The 23,495-nt window shown below is 38.1% G+C and overlaps 1 pseudogene; it reads left to right on the plus strand.

Moving 5' to 3' along the window:
* Positions 1 to 3,276: 3,276 nt before the first annotated feature.
* Positions 3,277 to 3,395, plus strand: LOC118602669 (annotated as a pseudogene).
* The last annotated feature ends 20,100 nt before the right edge of the window (positions 3,396 to 23,495 follow it).

A 23,495-nucleotide genomic window follows, 5' to 3' on the forward strand; every position in this document is an offset into this window, starting at 1 on the left:
TAAAAAAAGTTTCTCTTGTTTCAGTAAAGTTTTGCTTCAACCATTTCATGCACTCTTACATGTGGATTACATTTGTAATATTTAATCATTTCCAAAAAGTCTACAACAAAGACTAAGCTTATTAGTAAAATGGAACCTACATTCTTTGGGCAGTGTTCATCACAAACTTTATTTTATGAGAAGCATAGTGAGGCTTGCTTATTACAATCAGGAGAGTATTTGTCACAGTAGTCATAGATGGTAAGAATAATTAAATTATGCAGATAGTTTTAAGATCTCATTTTCTCATTTAGGACATTCACTTCAGTATAACCAACTTATTTATTATATAATACTACGATTATTAAATAAGGCACTTAAGACATACCCAGAGAAGACATCAGCCATAATTCCATCAAACCCACTGAATTATGAAAGGGAAATAAAGGTCCAAAGAGGGGATATGACTTCTCTAAGATCATACATATGAAAACTTCTGATTTACAAGGAAACACATATTTTATAAGGAGCATTTAGTTGAGGTACCCATTTATTTTTCGCTCTGCGATTCTGTATGTATGGTGCTAAAAGGTACTAAAATGGCTTCAGTGTTGGTAGCAGAAGGAAGAATGACCCACCCCAGAGCCTCTGAAAATTGTGTGTGTGTGTCTGTATGTGTTTTAAAGAAAACAATCCAAGGAGAACAATAAAATTTCTGTGTAAATGTTCTGTACATTGTGAACTTTTACCATTGCTATGTGGAACACAATTCACATATTTTTGGGTACAGTAAAATTATTATGACTTTTTATTCCTTAAGTCAAAGGTGATACTACTCAATGTAATTTATAAATGTGGAGGCTGAAGCTCAGAGACCTTTTCCCCAAGGTCACACATACAATTCATGGCAAATCCAGGAAATCATTCTGTTAGACTCCAGGACCTATATTCATAACCTACTAAATACAGTATACCCTGTAAACTTATAAATAGAGAAACAAACTCAGAAAAAAAGGAACAAGCTACTTAAATTTGACATTGTTATAGAAATTATGTCGCCTATGGTTTTGTGTATAAAAGTCAATTGTCAAACTTCTCGATAAGGAATAAGCTAAAGGCTGATGATTATTTGGGTTTCATTTACTCTGAGGCTTGGTAAAGCTCGTGAAATAGTTAATTCTTAGAAACATTTCTCTTTGAAGTACAGAGGTATAAAAATGTTTAAAACATATTAAAATTTTGAGATTAATTAGACATAGATTTATGATACAATATTTTCAAATGCTCCAAAATTTATGGAAAGCTTCACACTTCACTGATAATTCTTTAAATAAAATAATTCTATAGCAGGTCTTGAGATAAGGATTCTTACCTTAAACTGCTTTCTCACCCTTTCTGCCTTGGTTTTGAGAGACATTTGGGGTCCACTGTCTATCAATGACCTTGTGAACACACTTAATGTTCACATTAATGACAGGTAAAGGGTGAAGAGATTAAGAAGTACAAATTGGTAGTTACAGAATAGTCACAGAAATGTCGAGTACAGCATAGGAAATATAGTCAATAATATTATAATAACTATGTAGAGTGCCAGGTGGGTACTAGATTAAATAGGAGGATCACTTCATAAATTAGATAAATGACTAATCACTATGATATACACCTGAAACTAATATAAAAATATTGACTGTCAACTTTAATTGAAAATTGAAATTTAAAAAATGATGACAGAATTCACTTAGAAAGTTTGAGTTTTAGAAGGTGGAATTTGGCAAAAATATAAACTTTTGAAGAGCAAAAGTGGATTGTTTTAGGAATCTCTAATAATCTCCTGCATGGGCTGCTGGCTGAAAGAGAGAGTCTGAGGCCAATCTTTCTTAGGAAATATTTAACGTTTTTGGAACTGGCAGAGGACCTTTGTGTTAGATTGGAATTTTCTCCATTTGGTTTTCTGTTTATTTCAAAGTAATTCCAGATAACAGTGGTAAATTAAAAAAAAAAAAAAGCCAAGCAACATACCCTAGTTTTATACAAATATATTTAGTATCATGTTAAAAAAATGTAGATTACTTTTGAAAAATAAAACAACGGCTAAACATCCCCACATCTTTAATCTCATATGCAACTTAGTCCCTACTGCTTTTCCCAATTCCATTCTTAATGCTTTGTTATGTGACTTGGAACATTGTAAGGAAGGCCTATGAAAATGTCATGTACTAAATAATCTCTATGGATCATCAGGCACTTATGTTTATTTCTTCAGTAATGTTTTCTCACCACCAGTGAGTGAGGCAGGAAGACAGCACTGCTCCCATTTCACAGATAAGTAAACTGAAGCACAGAGATGTTAATAATACATCCAATATTGTGTAGCAAAGTCATCAGGATTTGGCTCTAAAACGGCTCTATTCCAAAGTTCAGCCTCTTTTCACTGTTCACCACAAGACTTTACATTTCATAAATACTTTTAGTGACTATTCTACTATTGCATCCTTCTTTTAGAATAATAAGTATAAGACTGTAAGATTTTTGGATAAGAGAGTAACATTGAGTAGGCAAGGTAAGATTGAGTCATTTATAAGCTCAACTAGAGATTTCATAAATAGCCACAACTGACAGATTTCACTGTGGACAGATGGCAGTTTTGGCTAGATCAGCATGATTCCTCGAAGGTAATTCTGTGCGACCAATGTTGGTCTCTGCTACACTCATTTGGACTGGCTCAGTGTAGAGTGGGCTGGGAGGTTCATCTGGCTTGATGTGAATTTTAATATTTCACAGTGTCAGAACTGAAATAAAAGGAAAATAATATACTTTGTATGTTCCTCCTTCTTTCTAAAAATACTGTCACAAAGGGACCTGGAATGTAGGTTGAAGAGAAATACACCTGGAATTCCTATCTTCTCTCAGGGATTATTGACACTTGTGGCCAGCACAGACCCAACTTATTTTGAGATCGGATATACAATTGGTAAATGAATTATATCAAGCCTATTTTAGGCTTGAATTATACTCATTTTCCTTCCAAATTGTTCCAAATCTAATTGACCATGGACCTTTCTACTTTATATTCTTGTTTATTTAAAGGAAATATAGTCCAAATGGTTCACATTCATTTATACTTAACTCATCAAAGTGCTATTTAGCGATATGCATTCAATGTCTCCTAGAAGATTCTTGAGGTGCTTTTGATAATACTTAGTTTTTATAATGAGGAAATAATATTGAGTCTGGAAAGAAACAAAGTTCCCAAAGGACCCTAGGTCAGTTCAAAGCTCCATTCAAAATAGATTATGGGTCTATGGCTATGCGACCCTGAATAAGCCTGATCTCATCTGATCTTGGAAGCAAAGCAGGGTCGGGCCTGGTTAATACTTGGATGGGAGACCACCTAGGAAGACCAGGAGCTGTAGGCATAAAAGAGAGAGAGAGAGAGAGAGAGAGAGAGAGAGAGAGAGAGAGAGAGAGAGAGAGATTGTAAGCTGTCAAGGTCCTTGCAATCTGTGAGGTCAACTAAGGGTTGCCTTGCCTAAAAACACGAACAAAACAAAACAAAACAAAAAACCAAAATGGGTTAAGAAAGGCTGAATTTGGAAGAATATTTTTGTATAAATCACCACTCTCAAAAACTTCCAGTGGAGTTACTGGAAAAGAGGTTACTGGACTCCTCAAACAGCTTCACTTAATATCTACTGTCCAAATAAACAGATTAATATATAAACTATTCTATTTACTAAAATGTGTAATGGCAAGTTTAAAACATTATGAGCTCTGAATGCATAGGGGAACATTAAAGTTTGACTACTTAAAAATTAAAAGCAAATGACTAACTGGTAAATAATATTGGCAACAAATGTGGCAAGGATTATAGTTAACAAATGAAAATATATGTTTGAAAATAATAATGTAAATATTCTACTAGAAAAATGGTACAAGGTAGAAGAAAACACATATAAATGTACACACACAGAGGAAATTAACATATGCAAAATATTTGGTTTTATTAATAGTTAAATTAATGCAAATTAAGGCATTGAGATATGATTTTCAAACCAGCAAATTGGCAAAATGATGTTAAAATATTAGAAGCTACTAAAAGTTTTTTGATGATCTGCTTGAAGTGTAAACTGGTAGTTTTCCTAGAATTGCATTTAACAGTATGAATTGACATTAAAAGAGTTCATATCCTTTGATGCAATAATTTTACTTCTAGGAATCGATCCAAAGTTACACACAAAGATTTATATGCAAAGGTATTTATCACATCGCTATTTTTAATAGTGAAAATTAAATGAAAAAGCCTACATTTCTAATAATAGAGTTAAATAAATTATGGTAAAATAAGTTAGGGTACATTGCACAGGCTATTATTCATCCATTAATGTCAAATTATAGAGTTTAATGTCATGGGGAATGCTATTGTATAAATGAAAAAAGCAGAAAATGAAATTCTATATGATTTTAATTTTCCAAAAACAAAACCAGATGTGCAAATGCATGAAGACGCATATTTGAGGGAAATCTATTGTTATCATTTGATGATAAGAATATATGTGATTTTAGTTTTCTTCTTTATAACTTTCTACATTTAAAAAATGAGTATACATTGATTTTATAATAATAAAAACACTATATATTGCTCATAATGATAGAATTCTTTGGATTTTCAATAGGTTAAAGTGGTAGAAGTAATATATTCATCAAAAATTGAAATGCATTTTTGGCTTTGCAAAGACCATTAAATACTGACTTTTTTTCATCCTATAGTCTCATGGCTGTAGCAAAGCCATCATTGAAAAATAGACTATGAATGAAATTTGATATTCTGTCCATATAAAAATGATAATCCAGAAGAAAAGGCATTCCATACACTCCAATTTGTCTGTTAAAAAACTGCTCAAACTGCTAATTTCAGAAGTTTTCTTATTTTTGAATATAATCTAGTTGAGAATTATTTTAGATACCTCGTTCTTTAGCTTGAAGGGAAAACAATTATTTGAATAAGCCAGTTATCTTAAAGAAAACTTTTCAGAAGTCATTTTCCCCATGAGTTTAGACTTGATTGGCTTGGTTTATTTACCTCATTAGGTAGAAGGGAATTTGGATGCACAGCATAACATGTGGTTGAGAGATTAGTAATCTATTACAAACATAATCTAGTCTCGAGAGGCTGTGTGATGTGTGAGGTGAATGAAGACCTAGGATTGCAGTTTAGTTCTGCCACCTCAAAGATGTGTGAGCTTGTGCAATCATGTAATGGCTCTTGTTAATTTCAAAGGGTTCTTTTGAAGAATACATGTAATAATATGTGTGAGTCGTTATTGTTACCATACAGTCTGCTGTAGATGGTAACAGAAATTAGGCTCTTGTCTTACTTACTGTTGATGAGTTGCATCTGAAGTTTCTTGCTAGAAGTTATTCAATCATCACTGAAATTTCCAATCCAGGCCTTCACAAATGTTCATAGAAATTTTAATCTAAGCATAAGAAATATGGATTCTGTACCTTTGTTTGCTGGTAGCCATACACTGTAATATCTTCAGAAAACCTGAAGAACAAATATTTAAAAAAATATATTTGTTTTAATATATTTAAGGTAAACTGTAAAAATAATGAAATCATAAGCCACACATCGGTTTATTTTATAACCACATCACATCTGTGTGTCTTAATTTGAAAAAACAAAACAACTAAAATGTAATATTTGTGAAAAAAAGCTGTATATGCTCTTTTATAATATATTCATAATTTTGAAAAGTTGTTAGAAACAAAAACTATCCTGGATCAAGATGTGTAATAAAGAAACTTGTTTCTAGATTGAGGAACCCCTTAGTGATGGGCTTGTGGAGAGAGACCCTCACAGGAAAGTGGAGTCTTCACGTGGAGAAAGTGGCTGGCAATTACGTATTACAACAACCCCACGATAGTATTTTAAATACCAGGCAGTAGACTTTAGACAGCCTGGGCAGAGAAAGACTAAGAGTAATCAGTTGAAATTCATGAAGGGACAAAAACATTTTTGGAAAAAAAATTAAACATTTTTCATTAATAACAGACTGGAAAAGAACGAAGGTCAGGAGCTCTGTGGACACGGGGACAGGCCAGATGTAGAGGGAAAATGATGACCTTTTGTTTGTTACTTTGTCTACGCTTTGCAAAATTTAAATTTAGGCTTCTTAATAAGAACTTACTTTTTATTTAATTTTTGTTCTTACTGAGGTATTTTTTTATAATAAGAAAGTATAAACTGTCTTGTTTTCTTAAAAAGGTTCCTTTTTACGTAGAAAAACCTCAAGTGGGCAAGTGTTTATTTTATTCTGTTAAAATAAAGTGAATTGAGTAATCACTTGGCAAAGAGCATTGTGCTAGTCCAGAAATTTATTATAAAATTAGTAAGCTTCCTGAATAATTCAGTCCAAAGACCATTAGAGGGGGATGAACATGACTGGCTACTGTGTGGGAAGGCGAGGTGGTGGCTGTGGGGTGGGGACAGGCTGGCAGGGAAATCAGAGCCTGAGGAGAGTGAGAAGGGCATTCATGTGAGGGTGGGGAGCTGTGGCTGCATCGGGAGATTGGATACACATGGGGAGAGTGACCCCATAAGTAAATAAATTGAGGATAATGGTTTCATAGCATTCAATAAGAGAATTATAAACTTGGAAAGGAAGAAAAATAAGATGAATCAAGTGATGTTAAGTTGAAATTGCAGGTATTGATGTGAACTCATTGTTTTACACACACACACACACACACACACACACACACACACACACACACACAATTCCTAGCTTTTTAGCTCTGGCCACTAAGAGAGCCCTGGAGCAGTGACATTCCAATCACAGCAAGCACATTTAGAGGATGAGTCTTGAATTCTAAATACCTTTCTTTACTAAAAGGAACCATGATTGCTTGGCAAAATGACTGCTTCTAGGACTGGGTCAGAGGAAGTACAAGAAAAGCCTGGAAAAAAATAAAAAGCCTGGAATACCTTATTGTCCCAGGACATAAGTGAGTACTCAAGGAATAATGAGAACCTGCTAAAAAGACACGGAAGCCTCTTTGAAGGACACAAACGGGATAATTTGAGCTTTAAAATAAATGTTAGTAAAAGATTGTAACTTATTGAATAAAATAGGATCCACAAATCTATACTAATATAAATCAATCAATGGATAAATAAATTGAGAGAAACGAATGCTGACTAATAAATGTAGAAGAAATAACTGCATTAGAAGATCACCATTTGGCAACCTTTATAGTAGTAATTAAGCCAAGAAACATCTATTGGATATTAAAACTAAGTAGGTAAAAGTTTGATGAATAGAAGATATTTATATAGTCTCAAGAAGTGCCTCTCATAAAATATTTATGTATCAAGGAGAAAAGAGAGTAACTTGAAACCTGGCAGATATCACCTTAATCTAATTATCAAAATTAGCCTTACCAGGAAAGAGACAAAAAGAAATTGTGACCACTTAATAGGAAGACATAGAAGAACTAAGTATCACTTCTGAGACACTACTGCTAAAGACATATAACCCGAATCCAATCATGAGAAAACATTAGGCAGACTCAAAGTGAGAGACATTTTACTAATAACTGGCCTGCAATTTTGAAAAGTATCGAGGACATGGATGTTGAGGAAAGACTGGGGAACTATTCCAGCTTGCAAGAGAATAAAGACATGGACAACCAAATATCATAATCTGCTTTGGATCCTGTTGCTATAAAGAACATTATTGAGACAAATGATAAAAATTAAGTAGGGGTTGAAATTAGATGGTAATTAAATGTTATTGATGCAATTTCCTCATTTTGATGGTTTTATTATAATTATGGTGAAGAATGCCCTTGTCTGGAGGAATATACACTAAATTGTGGAGGAAATATACACTAAATTGTAGGGCAACATGTTGCTAACTTATTCTGAAATGGTTCAGGGAAAAAAAATCTTTTTGTGCTGTATTTGCATCGTTTTTGAAATTATTTCAAAATAAGATCATCTTTATGATGAAAAAAATGAATAAGAAGTGGTTTCTGCTTTTGGGGAGTCTATTATATACTAGAAAGGCCAAGACAATTGAAATGAAGTCAGCAGAGCAGCGAGGGAGGCAGTCTGGTGACATGGTTACTAGTATGGGCTCTGCAGCCAAACGGACCGCGCTTTATACTTCAGTCATAGCTCTGCCAGCACCAGCTAGGAGACCTTAGGAGGGTAACCTAAAATTTCTGGGCCTCGGTTTTCTCCTCTATAAAAAAGGATAATAGTATAATCTCATAGGGTAATGTGAGGTTTATAGAACAGATAGCAAATGTATAATACATGGTAGCTGTTATTATTTTATCATTATTAATCTCTTTTTGGTGATTAAGCTCATGGTTTTTTATTGTCAGAGAGCTGCATCTAAATTCTGGCTCTGCTACTTTCTATGTGACCTTGAGTAAGTTATTCAGTTTTTCTGAGGCTCATGTATTTTATTGAAAATAGAAATAATCACGTTAATAATAGTCAGTTACAGAGTGAATGTGAGAATTAAATGAGATAGTGCCAAATGCTTAGCACATTGTAAGTACTTTGAGTGTTAGTTGTCACTATGTAAATATAAGATGAAATATAATAAATCCTATAAGAGACATAAAAAGTATGTGGGAGTTCTAAAGAGAAGAAAAAAAACATCTGAGTGGAAGGAGGGGGAAAGCATTAGATTGTAGAATTCTCTGGAGCAACTGAGAGACTTTTACTTTAATTAAAAGATGCTAAGGCTAGAAATAGGGCAGTGGCAGTAGGAAAGGGGAGAGAGGAATTTGATGGTCAAGGGAGAAACAGGAGTCAACAAAAATCTCTCAGTACTAATAGATAAAGTATATCCAAGGAGGAAGAGTGAGTGTGGGCAAAAGACACTGGATTAAAGTGTTGGGAACATGTGTGTAGGTAATAAAATTGCCTCTAGAGAGAAATTTCTTCTCTCTAGGTGATAAGGGAAGCCTGTGAATGATATTCCCAAGGAAGAGGATTCTACAGAAAGAAGGAAGGAGGAGTCAGGGCAGAACTTGAGAAAGCATTCTCAATTAGGGAGTACAGAAGGGGGTTGGGAGCATGAGGGAGATATGACAATGACAAAGAGAGACGGGAGATAAATGAGTTTGGAAGTTGCTAAGTGAGAGGCGAAGAATCAGAGGGAAAAAAAAGGCGGAGGGTTGAGAAGAATAACGATTGAGTAAAAGATACTGTTTTGGGTGGTTAACCGGTCTTTGCTGAGTTTCAAGAAGGTAGAGTAGAAGCCAAACTCTAAGGGGTAAAGTGGTAGGAGTGTGTGTCTGGGTAAAGGGTCAGGAATTGGAGATTCTTCCTGAGGATACACACATAGCCAAGGCAGATGAACCAGGAAACATATGAGACCTCAGTTTTAGGCCCCATACCTATCCAGATCTTTCCCAGACCCTAGGACCTTAGTAATGTCTTCCCATGGTTATGGATCTGTAGAACTTACGAATGTAAGATACTTGACTTACTCTGTTAGGGGTGCTTTAACAAAATTCTACATACTTGGTGGCTTAAACAACAGAAATTTCTCACAGGCATGAAGGCTGGAAACTCTGTTACATCAGGGTACCAACATGGTCAGATTCTGGTGGGAGCCCTCTTCCTGGTTTACAGATGGGGTCTTCTCTCCAGGTGGAGGGTGGAGGAAGGGAGGAAGAAAGGAAGGGAGGGAGGAAGGAGGGAGAGAGAGAGATCTTCTTCTATAAGGGCATTTATTCCATTTTGAGGGCTCCACCCTCATGACCTACTCTATCTCTCAAAGAACTCATTTCCAAATTCCATCGCATTAGAGATTACGAGTTTAACATATGAATTTTAGAGGAACACAAATATTCTCTCCATTTAACCGCAGTCACTTTCTATTCAAACTCTCCTTTACTCACAATTTTCCTGCTATTGAATGGCATTCTAGCATCAGTTTAGGGAACTAGAGTTAGGGTTTAAGGAGATAAACTGTGTGGTTCGCATATTGTTAACACATTGTGAAGTTACTGCTAATAGTCCCTGCCCACTGGGCAGACTCACTCAGCATTGACACCAACTGGGTAGTGGAGGAGGAAAGGGCTGAAATGTGCAGAGCCAGAAGCTGGCGTATAGACCTCCTTTGCAATTATGAGATGTGTAAAATTGCAAGAAGAGGATCTGATTCCTGTCAAGGCCCAGTCAAAATGCAAATTCTCTCCTATCAGATAAGATAAACTAACATTCATAATATACCACTGTGATGAGACAGCAGTGACAAACTGGTTAATGGGTGTTGTCAGTTCAAAGACTTAAGATTAGTCACAGCACCAAAAAACTTGAAATGTTCTGAAATCGTTCAGCTCAGCAATGCAAGAAAGAAACTTGATAAGAGATTTTTACAATTTGAAGAAAAAAATCCTACAAGCTTACATATTACCAGTAATGAAATAGGAAGCCGAAACTTTCCTAACCATAAATATTAAGCAAATATTTTTTATTATGCTGGAAGACAGATTGAATTCTTGCCAAATAAAGTAGCGATCTCAGAGAATGCATGTAAGAAAATGTAGGGGCAGAGGGGGCGGGGGGGGGGGATGTTCAAGAAGCTAGGCAGTTAGTAAATAAAAATATTGCATTTTTTTTAGATTTTATATTTGTAGTATTGTCTGGTTTTTAAAAGTTGTAATTTATTGCATTTTTTCTCATTCTAAATAAATATTTACTTTTGTACCTAATTTTTTAATTTATAATTTTGAATTCTTTATTTTAAAGAGTCCCTCTTCCCCCAAATTGCATAAGCTTCAGGTCCCAAAAAACCTGGATCTACCCTTGCATGACAATAAACCTTCCAGAGGTTTATTCATGCTTGAACAGAAAGAGTTAGGATGACGGCTTTGGGCTAATATAAGATATTAAATATTTCATTATTAGAAATTTTTAGGCTAGAGATGACCTGAGCATTTTGTGTGCAGAGGGGAGGGTACTAGCTGTAAGGGAAAGATGGAGATACTCAGGTAACTGGGATACTTGTTGGAACAGGCCTCGTATAATTGAAAGGAAGAGGTTAAGACAGAGTGGAGAGAATGGTTTTCAAAAGCACATACAGACTGCAGATGGAGAGCAGTGAAGGAAGAGAGGGAGCGCGCTTGACTTAATGTAGAGGGACATGAGGCCATTCTAGTCCTGTGACCTTAATCTTCTAGTTTGTGTAAGAGGCCAGGTTATCATTGCAGGTATCAGCGGTGGTGGTTTTAGGGGTTTCCAAAGCTTTAGCATGTCACTAATAAGTGTTCTGTGAAATGAAACTGAGACAGCAATGGTGGGCCAGCACTCATCTTCCCAAAGTCTGTCTATTGGTCCTACAACACTGCACTCAGAAACCCTGCCATGGACTTGACAGTAAGTGTCTATGATGAATATAAAGTTTGGGAATAACCCTATACTTTTCCCTATTCTAGTGTTAAGGTATATATATATATATATATATATATATACACACACACACACACACACACACACACACACACACACACACACGTGTGTGTGTGTGTATGTGTGTGTGTGTGTGTATTTGTATATCAAAGAATACGACTGAGATAATAATGCAAAGTTGCTGAGGAGACTGTCAGGTGGTGAACTGGAGTTGTTGCCTAAAACAGTGAAACAAAGATTTATTATATATGGCCTTATTCCACACAGGATTTAAGGCAGCTTACAAGAATGCACACAATAAAAGAGCAAGCTGTAGTCCATAAATAAAAAATCAAGGCTGAAAAATACATAAAATATAGAAGAGAAGGCTTCAGATGTGGCTTGTCAATGGTCTTCAAATAACTGAAGGTTTGTCATGTAGATGAGTGTTCAGGGTTATGTGAAATGTGGGCCCAAGAATGTGGGGAAGGAGTTACAGTGAGGCACAGCAAAAGGCAAAGCTTTCTAATAAGTGCAGCTGCTCCATGGCGAGATGAGGTCATGAGCCCCTGCTCCATCATAGGAGGCATTTAAACCCAGTGAGGTAGCCTCCTTTCTGGCCTGCTCTGCGAGCCAGCTGATGCAATGGGTAAAGACTGGACCCTGCCGTGCCCTTAAGGTCAACATTCTAATGACTATGACGGGAACTGCTCTAAACAATGCCCTTTGAGTAATGAACTATTCTAATATACTCCACACATTAATAAAAACTTGTCAACTGTCATACTGAGTATTTGTATGACCTATAGTGCTTTCTCCCATCTTTGAAATGTCACTTCAACTTGTAAATCCAAAATTTCTGAAGCTGAAATGAAGGAAAACTTCTGAAGCTCCAAATGGGAGGAGGGGTGGAGTGAGAGGCGCGTGGATTATCTCAGTTCCTAATTCCCCACTCCCTGAGTCATCGTTGGCAGTTTGAAGAGCTGGTTGCATCCATTTGCTCAACATTGAACAACCAATGGTTACTGTTTCATGTTATGTGTCAAGCCCAGTGCTAGGCCTTGAGGAGACAATAGTAAGCAAAAAAAGACATCGTTCATTCTTTCCAAGTGATTATTGCTCAGTGGGAAAATGATTTTAATAAAATAATCAGACATCTATGTACTTACAAATTCTGATATGTATTTTGAAGGAAGTTAAGACTATTCTCAAAGAGTGTGTAGCTATAAAACCTGCTATACCATGATGGAGGAGCATGCTTATTGAAATCAATTAGGTATAAGAAAGTGGAGACAGGGGTGGAGGTTCAGTTTGAGAGCATTTAGGCCAAATGGACAATGTGGGCAAAAGCTCAGAAATATATGGGAGCATCGAGCCTTTGAGGAATTGCAGTCAGAATGGCTGGTGAGGCCAGATACTAGTGGCCAGCATGGCATGAGCCATCCAGGAGAGAAGGTCCAGGCTGTGTTCATGAGCTGTACCAAGGATTTTAACTTCATTCTAGTGGGGAGGGGAAGCCCATAGGGATTTCATCAGGAGAGAAATATAATCTTATTGGTTTTTTGCTGCTTTTTATTTTTAAATCATTTTAGCTTTGGAGTAGAGACTATCTATATTAGCAGGTTGGGAGATTATTCAGTAGGCCGTAAGAGTAATCAAGGTGAGAGATGGTGGTTATATGGACAAGGGTTGTGGTCACAAAGACTGAGAGAAGTGAATGGATTTCCAAGGTGAGCATGAGATAAAAATGAGTAAGATTTGGTAATGAGTCACATGGGAGGCAAAGGGGAAGGAGAAGAAGTGATATCGAAGATGATTTCAGCAACTGGGTGGGTGAGTGTCCCATGCACTGATGGGGTGCGCCAAGATCTGGCTGGTCTGAGACAATGGCCAGAAGGTAAAAGAGACCCTCTCACCTTACCTAGTTGAAGGTTAGAAAAGGCAACTGACTTTCCTAAGGGGCAGTTCGACTGACTCAAATTTAGTTCAACTCAGTGCAATTCCATCCTATCTAGTTCAGTTAGATTCACCTTATGACACAGCTGCCAAGAAAGGCTTTGTGAGTGATCTAGACAAATGTGAAAGGCCCTCAGGGTGGTGACATGGTTATTTCTTGTACTCGATAAGTGTCCAAATAACCAAAGCTCCCCATAGAATGTGCAAAGTGCCTACGGAAATGAAATGTCATGGGACTACGGCAGTTTGGTGCCCACCACAGAAGGCTTGACTGACTTGCAAAAGGATGAAATAGCCTTTACTTAAAAACAAACATAAGATGTCATACAGTACACTCGAGGTCATTGAGCAATGTGTGCTATGAATGTGGGAGAACCTTAAGACTTTCCTTCACTGGTCTATACTGACCGTGCCCTGGGGACTAGAGTATTTGCGCTTGCTCTTATCCCTGGCCCCCTCTCTGACTCCTAGGCACTTCCTAAAGTACCCTATGCTTATGTCTTCATCCATATGGATTATAACTACTCTCTAATTATCTCATCTGTATTTTACAAGATTTAATTGGAAAGTTCCTGATAACCTGGGAACTTTGTAACAAAGGTAGCAAACAAATCTAGTATGTATCTAGGGATGATGGTTCTAGCCACAGTGTTGCCTTTGGAGCAAGTGGAAAGTAGGAGCCCCAGCCTCCTCTCTCCACCTCCAACCATGTCAGTCATCCTTAGGCCCCTTCCTTATAACCCCTATGTGTCCCATCTCCCAAAAGCCACTACTACTCATCTCCAACACCACTTAGAATCTCAAGGTAAATATCAATGTCTGAATGCAAACACTTCTGGAAGAAAGCATGTGCTTTATCTAATTTCAGATGTCGGTAAGTAACTCTTGCACATTGCATTCTACTCTCAAAGCAGGCTTCTCTACGTGTTTCATTTAATCACTGTATAATCTTGGGGGGTAGGTTTCATTATAATCATCCCCAGGAAGGCTAAGCTACTTACCCAAAGTCAGATTGCTCTGAAAGAGCCAAGGGCAGCTCTGCATTTTATGGTCTCTCTACTCTACCCGTTGTCCCCCTTTCGGTTAAAGCACACAGACCTGTGTTGGGAAGGAGAGCTTGAAGATGTAGTGAGCAGAGAGGATCTTCCACTTGTTCCTTGAAATCATGCTATATGAGCAGATGTCTGTTTTTCTCCACTTAATGGTGGTCCAGCTGCCAGCACAATGGCTTACAGTACAGGATGTAAAAGGGGATAAGCTCGTATTTGAATACTGATCTTCGACGTTGTTGTGTATGACGTATGACTTGGAGCAAGTTATTATGGCACAGTATTAGCACCTGTGTTATAGGACTACTGTGGGGAATAAAGGCATTTATGTATTTGTAGTATATATATATATATGTATATATATATAATATATGTGTGTATATATATTTGTAGTAATATGTATTATATATGTGTATATATATGTAGAGAGAGTTTATATATATATATAGTTTTCAAAACATAGTAAATACTTTAAAAACACTGTTTTGGTGGCAGAGTTGTAGTTCCGTCCAGAGCCTGACTTTCTTGTTGAGCTCAGTTGGAACTGGGGAGGCGTAACTTTGAAGAGCTCCCTGCTCTAGGTTGATTGGAAATGGCTGACTAGACTATTGTGTTGGGATGGATTCTGAGCTTTACTGTGGGATCTGCGGAAATCAATTAGTATTCCTATATGTGTGCTGTGTAATTGTGTCCTTTACTTGAGAGCCGTTTGCAGGACCTGTCCCAGTCCATGCCTTTGCATCTTAGCCTCATTGTCTGCCATAGGCATTTTCTCAGCTTCTTTTGTCAGAACCAGTCCAGCAATGTTGGACTAAGTACAGTTTCTAGCCCACAGGGGCACTGCCTGCTTGGGTGAGAGCAAAGAATTTAATGAATAGGAGCTATGTATGGATGGGTTCTAACGAGAGAGGTTAGCAGGCTGGAGATTCAAAAATAACTATGCTGCAGCAACTCTGGGTGAGTCAACGCATGCTGTATATTTCCATCCAAATAAAAGACATTCATTTTGAAGCCCCTAGAATAGCTGTAACTTGAGATTCCCACAAATGCTTGGAAAACTGTCAGTCCTTTCTGAGTGGCAGTAGATATAGAAGCAAGAATGCCAGTAAAAATGTGAGTCTGATTCTGAGAAACAGGGCCTGCATTAGCCTTCCAAGAAGCCAGCATTCTTTAGCATGGATCTAGCTTTCAAGTGTTTTGGGGGCAGTGTTTTTATGAAGCGCACTGATTAAACATTTGCTGCTCTCTCTCCTGGAAGAATTACAAAAATACAATAATTGTTATGAATGGTCTCTTAGAATAGGGCTTATCAAAGATTCCATTATGTGATCTGCAGAGAATTCTAACAGTGTGCTATGTTTTTCTTTTGCTTCTATCAAATTTATCAATGTCTCAGGTCATTATTTGCCGGATCACAACAACATGCGTTCATGAATATGTATCAGCTAAAATCCTGCAATTTTATGTGTTAATTTGCTCATGTCTTTAGGTGTTTACAGCAATTAAATAAGACCTTGATAAATTTAGAGGAAAAAAAGTTTTGATATTATGTGCTTATGTAGTTAAATTGCAGGCTCTGAGATAAATTATGTTTTGTGAAACTATTAATTTGTTTATTGGTTTAGTAGATATTTTCTCATTTAGTTACATTTCTTCTTGGAAATAAATAGTCTCTTCTTGACTGCATCTGCTGACGTTCATTTTAGCTTGTGAATGCAACTAATACTTAAGTCAGCTAATGTGAATATAAATGTGTCGTCCTATTGGGGATCTATCAGGGAGTCTGAAAATTTATTTGAGGGCAGCTGCAGGGCAGTTTGCACAGGGGTCAGGGTTCTGTTACAGTACCATCAGGTAGCAGGGGATCCAGGCAGGGAAGGGATCCAGTGACAGTAGAGGTCACCGGTGGAGAGGAGACCAGTGACCAAGAGCTCTGGCTGCCTAAGAAAGAAAAGCTGGGAGCTGCAGAGCACAGAGGTGAATAATTCCAGTGGGTGGTGTTTCAAAGACAGGGCTTCGTAGAGCAAGAATTTAAAGTAGGTTCCAGAGAAGTACAATCCTGGGAAATGGGATGTGCCATGGTGAAAATGGCACTGAGGGCCAAAGGAGTGAGAGTGCCAGAAACTTGGGGTGGGGTAGAGTTGCCAGATTTAATAAATAAAAATATAAGACATCCAGTTAAATTCAAATTTCAGATAAACAAAGTATAATTTTCGTATAAGTATGTCTCATGTAATATCTGGGCATATTTATACTAAAATTTATTTGTTATTTATCTGAAGTTCAAATTTAACTGGGTATTCTGTATTTTATCTAGCAACACTAGGGGTGTGTTTGGGGGACACTTGTGAACTTGGGGAAGCTTCACCTATCTGGGAATGGCTGTGGGGAGGCAGGAAGAAGGAGATAAAGTAGGGCTAATGTGTGTGTGTGTGTGAGATGGGGGGAGTAGAGACAGAAAGACAGACAGACAGACTAAGAGACTAATTCTGAATAATTTTATGTTGGCTTTAAGACTCACTTATTCATAATGTTTTATTACTCTTCTTTTTGGGGGGAGTAGGGGGGGTGGGTAGGGTTGGATTTGCTTTGAAAGCACAAGTTGCATTTGGCCCGTATCAGAGACAGGATATTTGTTGGTTTGTAACGTGAAACTGACAAAACTGAGTGTACCCAAAGCAATGCCATCTCACTGACAATAAAAATTTCAATCCTCCAAAAATGGTTGTGTGGATAACAGTGAACACATGAATATTTGGAAACATCTGGATTGTTACTATCCTCTGCATAAAAGCCACATGACTGACTCTATTTTTCCATTTTTATCCAGATATTTTGAAATAATGTAGACAGCCAAAGAGGCTCAATATCCGAGAGAGAATGCATAAACATCATGAGATGGAAAAGTTTCAAAATGACTGATTTTTTCAGTCTAACTGATTTGTCTTCACCACTTTTAATCATTTCATTGCTCTTTTCTATGTTATCCCCAGCCTAGCACAGTGTCTGGCACATAGTAGATGTTGAATAAATTTTTTAAAATAAATGCATGCATGAATGAATATGTTATTCTTAAATAATTTAATCTCCAGTACAGTGATTATACTGAGCAATGAGCAATTATTTATTTAGAAGAAAAGAGAACACATATTTATTGAGTGTACACTATGAGACAGGAACTGGGCCAGACAATACGTATTATACATATACACGTATACCTGTACTATCATGTGGTCACTTTGTGGGTAAGCATTAGTAGTCCTGTTATACAGTGGAATAAATGCAAAGATGTTGAGTAAATTATGAAGGTCCTCTTCTACTAAGAAGTAGGGCTGGGATAAGAACCCCGGTCTGTCTGAGCTGCTTGGATATCTCCACTGATTCCATGCATCTTTGCTGGGCTAATCTGCAGTAATTATTCATATTTTGGTAGGTCTCATATCACTTTGAGAATTTGATAAAAACCAGATTCCTCTCCGGGAGGTATGACCATAGAAAAAAGTATTCCCAATTTTACAAGCAATGTGGGTTCATCAAGAACTCTTGATTAAGAACATCAAGATTAGAAATTCAGAATTCTCCCCATGCAGTCAGGACTAGCGATCAGAATCAGCCTGACTGGTGTGTCCATGGCCCACTTCTCTGACAGTCCCATCCAGGACCCACCTCTCCTGGAAGAGAAAAGATAAGTTATCTTCTTTTCATATAAGATCTGCTCAATGCTCAGATTGCCAATCCACTTCTTCCATTCTTGGTGGGATCACCTAGTTCTACTGCTAAATATATACTGGTTTAATATTCAAAAAATATCAGGAGTTTTCTAATTCTTACTTTTCTGAGTTCAGTGATTAGAAAAGTAATAAGCAACGGTCACTCAAATAAAATTGTCAGGTGCCAGGAGCATAGCAGTGAACCAGTGAACAAGACAAATGTAGTCTCTGCCCAGAGACAGTGTCACCATGAGGCTAAATAAAGAAACTTAAGTTTCAGGTTCTTTTGCTAGCACACCCCCTTTCAGGGACAAAAGAGAGGGCTCAGAAAAGCATTCACATGATCTATTATATGATTTTTGTAAATTATGCAAATTTAGGTAATTTTTATATTGTTTTTGTTAAAAAGCCAGTCTCCTCCCCCTACTGCAGAAGCTCGGGCACTGCGGAACCGGCACCTGCCCTGTCACCATGCTCGTGGAACGTAGTGAGGAAGGACTGCCATTGAATGAGTGATTGCAAGAGTGATGGGTCTTGGGGTTGGGGGCAGTACCTAGGTAACTACTGCAAGGGCATTTAGTCTTTGGGGGGTGGTCAGTAAAGGTTTCTCTGAGAAATTGACATTTAAGTTGAGATCTGAAGGATGAATATTTTGTTTTGTTTGTTTGTGCACTAACTAGTGGATGGAACTGTTGGTGGAAAGGCCACGAGCTGGGAGAAGGCAGGACTGGTTTGAGGGCCTGGACGAGGTACCCCACGGTGGGTGAGCATAGAGGGTGAGGGGAGACTGATGGGAGAGGAGGCTAAAGAGGGGTGAGGCTGGTAGGGCCTTCAAGCATTTTGAACTGTATTCTAAGGACAGTGGGAAGCTGCTGAGGGGAGTCTCATGATCAGATTTGCATGTTAAGAAACCACTTCGGCTGTAGCATGGAGAATAGATTGATTGTTTTATTTTCTTTTCAACCACTGGAAACATCACCTGAAACACAGCTGTGACTTGATAAACAAGTAAAATATTCTTTGGTGTGGTAAGGGGGAAATAATTCTCTCAAGGGCATTGCCCCTCAGTATGTGAGGTGATGGACTTGCCCAGCCAGCCTCAGACCCAATGAACGAAAAGTGCAGGCGAAATTAGGGCAACAATGAGCACTCGGGTGAGGATCCTTTGTTGTTGGTAGTGGTTGGTAGGGGTAGTGTGAGAGCTTTTTGGACAGCTTTCATTTCTTCTCCAACACAGTTGACATCAGGTTGGAAGCAATGAGGACTGAGGGAGACTCTACAGGACCCAACATGTCAAATCAACAACTGTGATGGAGATAAAGATAGTGTCAATGTCAGTATTGAAAAAAAATTATTCTGCCCTTTCAGCAGCCTTTAGAGCAAAAGCGATCTTGAATATAGAAGGGCCAGTAAAAACTGGTTAATCCAGCAGACTGCATTCAACGGACTTCCAACGGTCACTAGAAATGTGACTCTTAGCTCCTCCCAAGAGCTTCTGCCATTCCTTCCCTGGCAAGGATGGCTTTGGCCCAGACTTGCTTTCCTATTCCTCCCCTGGAGTAGTTCATAGTTTGTTACTGTCAGAAAGAAATCCCGATATTAACTTGGCTAGTGATGACTCCATCTGTGAGATTCTGTAGTGTGGGATATGACAGAAAAATGTCTTACGGATTAGACCTGTACAGGGCTCTGAAGACATTGTGTGGGAATGTATGGCCCAGCCCTCCTGGATTGCACAAAATTAGTTCAGCAAAAGTCAACCACTGGGGTCCATTTCAGTGTCCCTGGCTGGCCAAGAAGTGTGGTAATAATTCTTAATAGGATGTATTTATTAAGTGAAGAAATTATAAAATACATTTAAATGAAAGAGATGTGTTCATGCTTAAAGGGCAAAGATCAATTATCCATAAAATTAACTCACATACAACATTTCATTTGTAATGATGCTCGATAAATAAGGAGTTAAGATATTTTCAGAATTACGATAACATTTCTTATCTGCCTACATTAAATCAAGCTCAAGAAGCTAATGCAAGCTCCACTTTGCCTATAGTCTAACACAAAATCTCACCATCTAGTATTAAAAACATTAAACTTGGGGAGGTTGGAAATAAGGCTTTCGCTGTTCCCATCATCAATCAACCTGGAAGATTTCCTTAGGTTTTCTATTTGGGAGGCATTTTAGATTTGTTAACTTGAGGGAAGGATTTGGAACTCGAAAGAAGAGGAGCTGACTTCCCTGTCTGAGAGGACTGAGCAAAGATTGGGGAACCAGAAGTGCATGGGGTAGAGGGAGGCAGGTGAGGGAAGGCAGAGGTAACCAGCTGCTGTTGTCAGCCCTGACCTACTTCTTCAAGCCCCGGGAGCTGTCCCAGTCCCTGCTCTCAACACCGTGACACTGCCTTGGGGCGGCTCTGCAGCCAGCCCACACTGAATGATAGCTGTCCCTGCCAGTTTCTTAAATGTCACCAGAGAAAGACATTTCCTCCTCCCTGGAGGACACACACACTACTTGTGGATAAGTGGACACTTGATTTCATTTTTACACCTTTCAAAACTTGGTCACAGATGAGTCATAATTTTGTCAACTTCTCTAGTATGAGAAGCCATAGATGGAGGTATACAGAAATGATTTTTTTAAATTTTATGTTCTTTCTATGTGGCAGTAAAATGATTTCCCTGCCATCAGGAGAAACATGTGCTTTGAATTATTTTTACAGTCATAAAGGCAGATCTGTAAAAGGCTATCTACACCTGATAGCTCTGCTTTCATTGATTCTATTCAGAATCATATCTATTCTTGAAATGTTGAGGAATGGGAAAAGAGAAAGAGAGCAAATATATGGTGTAAATTATAACTCATGAACTCTATTGTCCAAGCAATATAACCTTCCACTTGTTCTAAAACTACTCCATTCTTTTTTAGACCCCCTGCCTCATATAAGAAACTTATTCCCAATTAATTCAAAGTTTCTGCCTCCACTTTCCTTGGAGTGATAGCTAGGCTCTTGAGGGGTGATTGCTGATATATTGCTACCACAGGCTGTTGGAGATGGAGAGGGGTGGGATCAGGTCTTCAGCACCACAAAGTCCTACCAAACTTAAAAGAAAAATGGGAAAGGTTGTTGATCTATGCGCCCAACCAGGTTGTCCCTTACTCCCATTCACAAGGTCTCTTCTGGTTATTCCTGATCATTTTGCAACTCTTGAGCCACCTTGAAGTGTGAGGACCACTTTAAGGCTGTTGGAGCCCAGATCTGCTTATCTTATGATATCTTTGCCTTAACCTTGGGTATATGGAAAAATTATTTTCCATTTACACAGGAGGAAAAGTAAGATTCAGAGAAACTAAGGCCTCACCTACAGCCTCATGTCAAATGAGTGGTAAAGGCCACTATGCTTTCCAAACCCACGTGGCTCCCTTCATCACGGCGACTACCCACCCAGCTCTAGCCCCCCCAATTCCCAAGAATGATGTCTGTCTCCCTAGAAATTTATAGCCTTTGCTGTCCAAACCTTTGGGGTGACATTTAACCACCACACACCGCTTTATATATTAGCTATCTATGTATATATAGATATAACTTTAATTAAACGGTGGCTCCTAGAAAACCAAGTCCAGTTCTTGGGTTTTTCGCTGTCTCCTTCACTAGTGCACTATATACATAGCAAATGCTCAGTGTATCATGATTATAATAAAAATAATGTGTTAGTAAGCAAATGAATGTTTACTTCCTATAACTATTTGTTCTATTTGTGTGGTTGCATTGTGATAATAGCCTAATTAATAATACATAGCCTGTAGATATCTGTTCTGCTGGACCCCACGACCTCTCTAACTTTTGGTTTCTCAATTTCCTAACTCCATGCCTAGGCTCTATATCTAGAACTCTGTCTCCTTCTTTGTTAAGACAAGTCATTTGACTATAACTCTGCTCCTGGACTTCGGGAGGCCCTGCTGCCATGTGACAAGATTGACTCTCAACTTTGCTCCCTTGATTGACTCTAGAAACAGACAGTGTCTGTGCCCACATCCACCTGTGGTATTTTCACTGGCTGGGAGAGCACTCACCATTCCACCCGTGTCCTCATCTTTTCACCAGGACAGAAAAATTATTCTACCGTGGACATCTGAAAAAAAATCTCAATAATTAGTCCTATGGTTCAAGCACAGAAATGCCAGTTTAATTTTAATTTTTAAAAATAGTTTAGATTAAAATATATAGTGAGAAGGAGAAAATGATATGTTTTCTTATATATTCTATGGCAAAATTTAATCCCCAAGGATAATCCCTACGAAGTTGTCAAATTTATCGATTGTGAGGAATAGAAATACAATTCAAATTAATCTTAGTAAAAGAAGGGAACTAATTGTCTTATGTAGCTGAGAAGTCTAGGACTTCAGATACAGTAGGATCCAGGTGATGTCCATCTCTTTTTTAATCTATTGACACTGTTTTGCTTTGTTTGGGCCCCCAGCAGCTTGTGGTTTAAGTGGGCCTTTCAGCTTGCAATCTTAGAGGTAGAAAGGTCCTTTTTTTTTTTTTTTTTCTCTCAGTAATTAATTAATTCCTGTGTGGGTAACGTCCACTGTTAGACTCCATTCAGCTGGATCATGAGTCTCCCCCTATGGCTGGTGATACAGGATCTTATGACTGTGAGCCCCTCTAAAGGCACATGAAGTGAAGAAGGGCAGATTCCAAGAGGAAACAATGGAGGGAAGATCAAAAAACTGAACAAATGCCCACTATGCTTGGCAAGTAGGATTTCTTGAGTTAGGTCCTCCATAATACTTGCTTTGCCCTGGTAAAGTGAATCCATGCTCTAAAAAGGGCTACAAGGAACTGAAATTTGTTGATCTCATATTAGGCTCAAACACTGTGCTGAGTACATTAAATGCATCACATCCTTCAGGTCTTAGAATTGTCTGCTGAAGTTCAGCCCATTTAAGAGTTGCCCAACAGAGTGAGCTAGGTGTCTTGTAAGAAGAGAGCACTTCATACCCTCAGCATTCACAGCACTGGTGAGTTTCACCCACTGCTACATGGCACTGTTCTTGATCTCTTTCTGTTGATGTGTCCCCAGTCTCTATTCCACCAATGATCAGTCCAGTTTTGCTGCACCAATAGGCATCTCCAAAGAGCTTCCAAACTATTCTCTCACACTTTCCTGACAGTCCCAAGGACAGACTCCCCACTACCCCAGATGCCTTCCACCTCTGTTGACTTCTTCTATGAGCCATACATGGCGACCCTACCATGATCTATTGGTTAGCTCTACACAGCTGACAATCTCTCACATAAGTAGAGTTATCTCAATTTTTTATCTGAAGAAACACAGAGCTTCCAGAAGTAAAGGAACTTTTCTAAAGACATACATCTA

Source organism: Rousettus aegyptiacus, unplaced genomic scaffold, assembly GCF_014176215.1.
Source record: "Rousettus aegyptiacus isolate mRouAeg1 unplaced genomic scaffold, mRouAeg1.p scaffold_m13_p_4, whole genome shotgun sequence".
Classification (NCBI taxonomy): domain Eukaryota; kingdom Metazoa; phylum Chordata; class Mammalia; order Chiroptera; family Pteropodidae; genus Rousettus; species Rousettus aegyptiacus.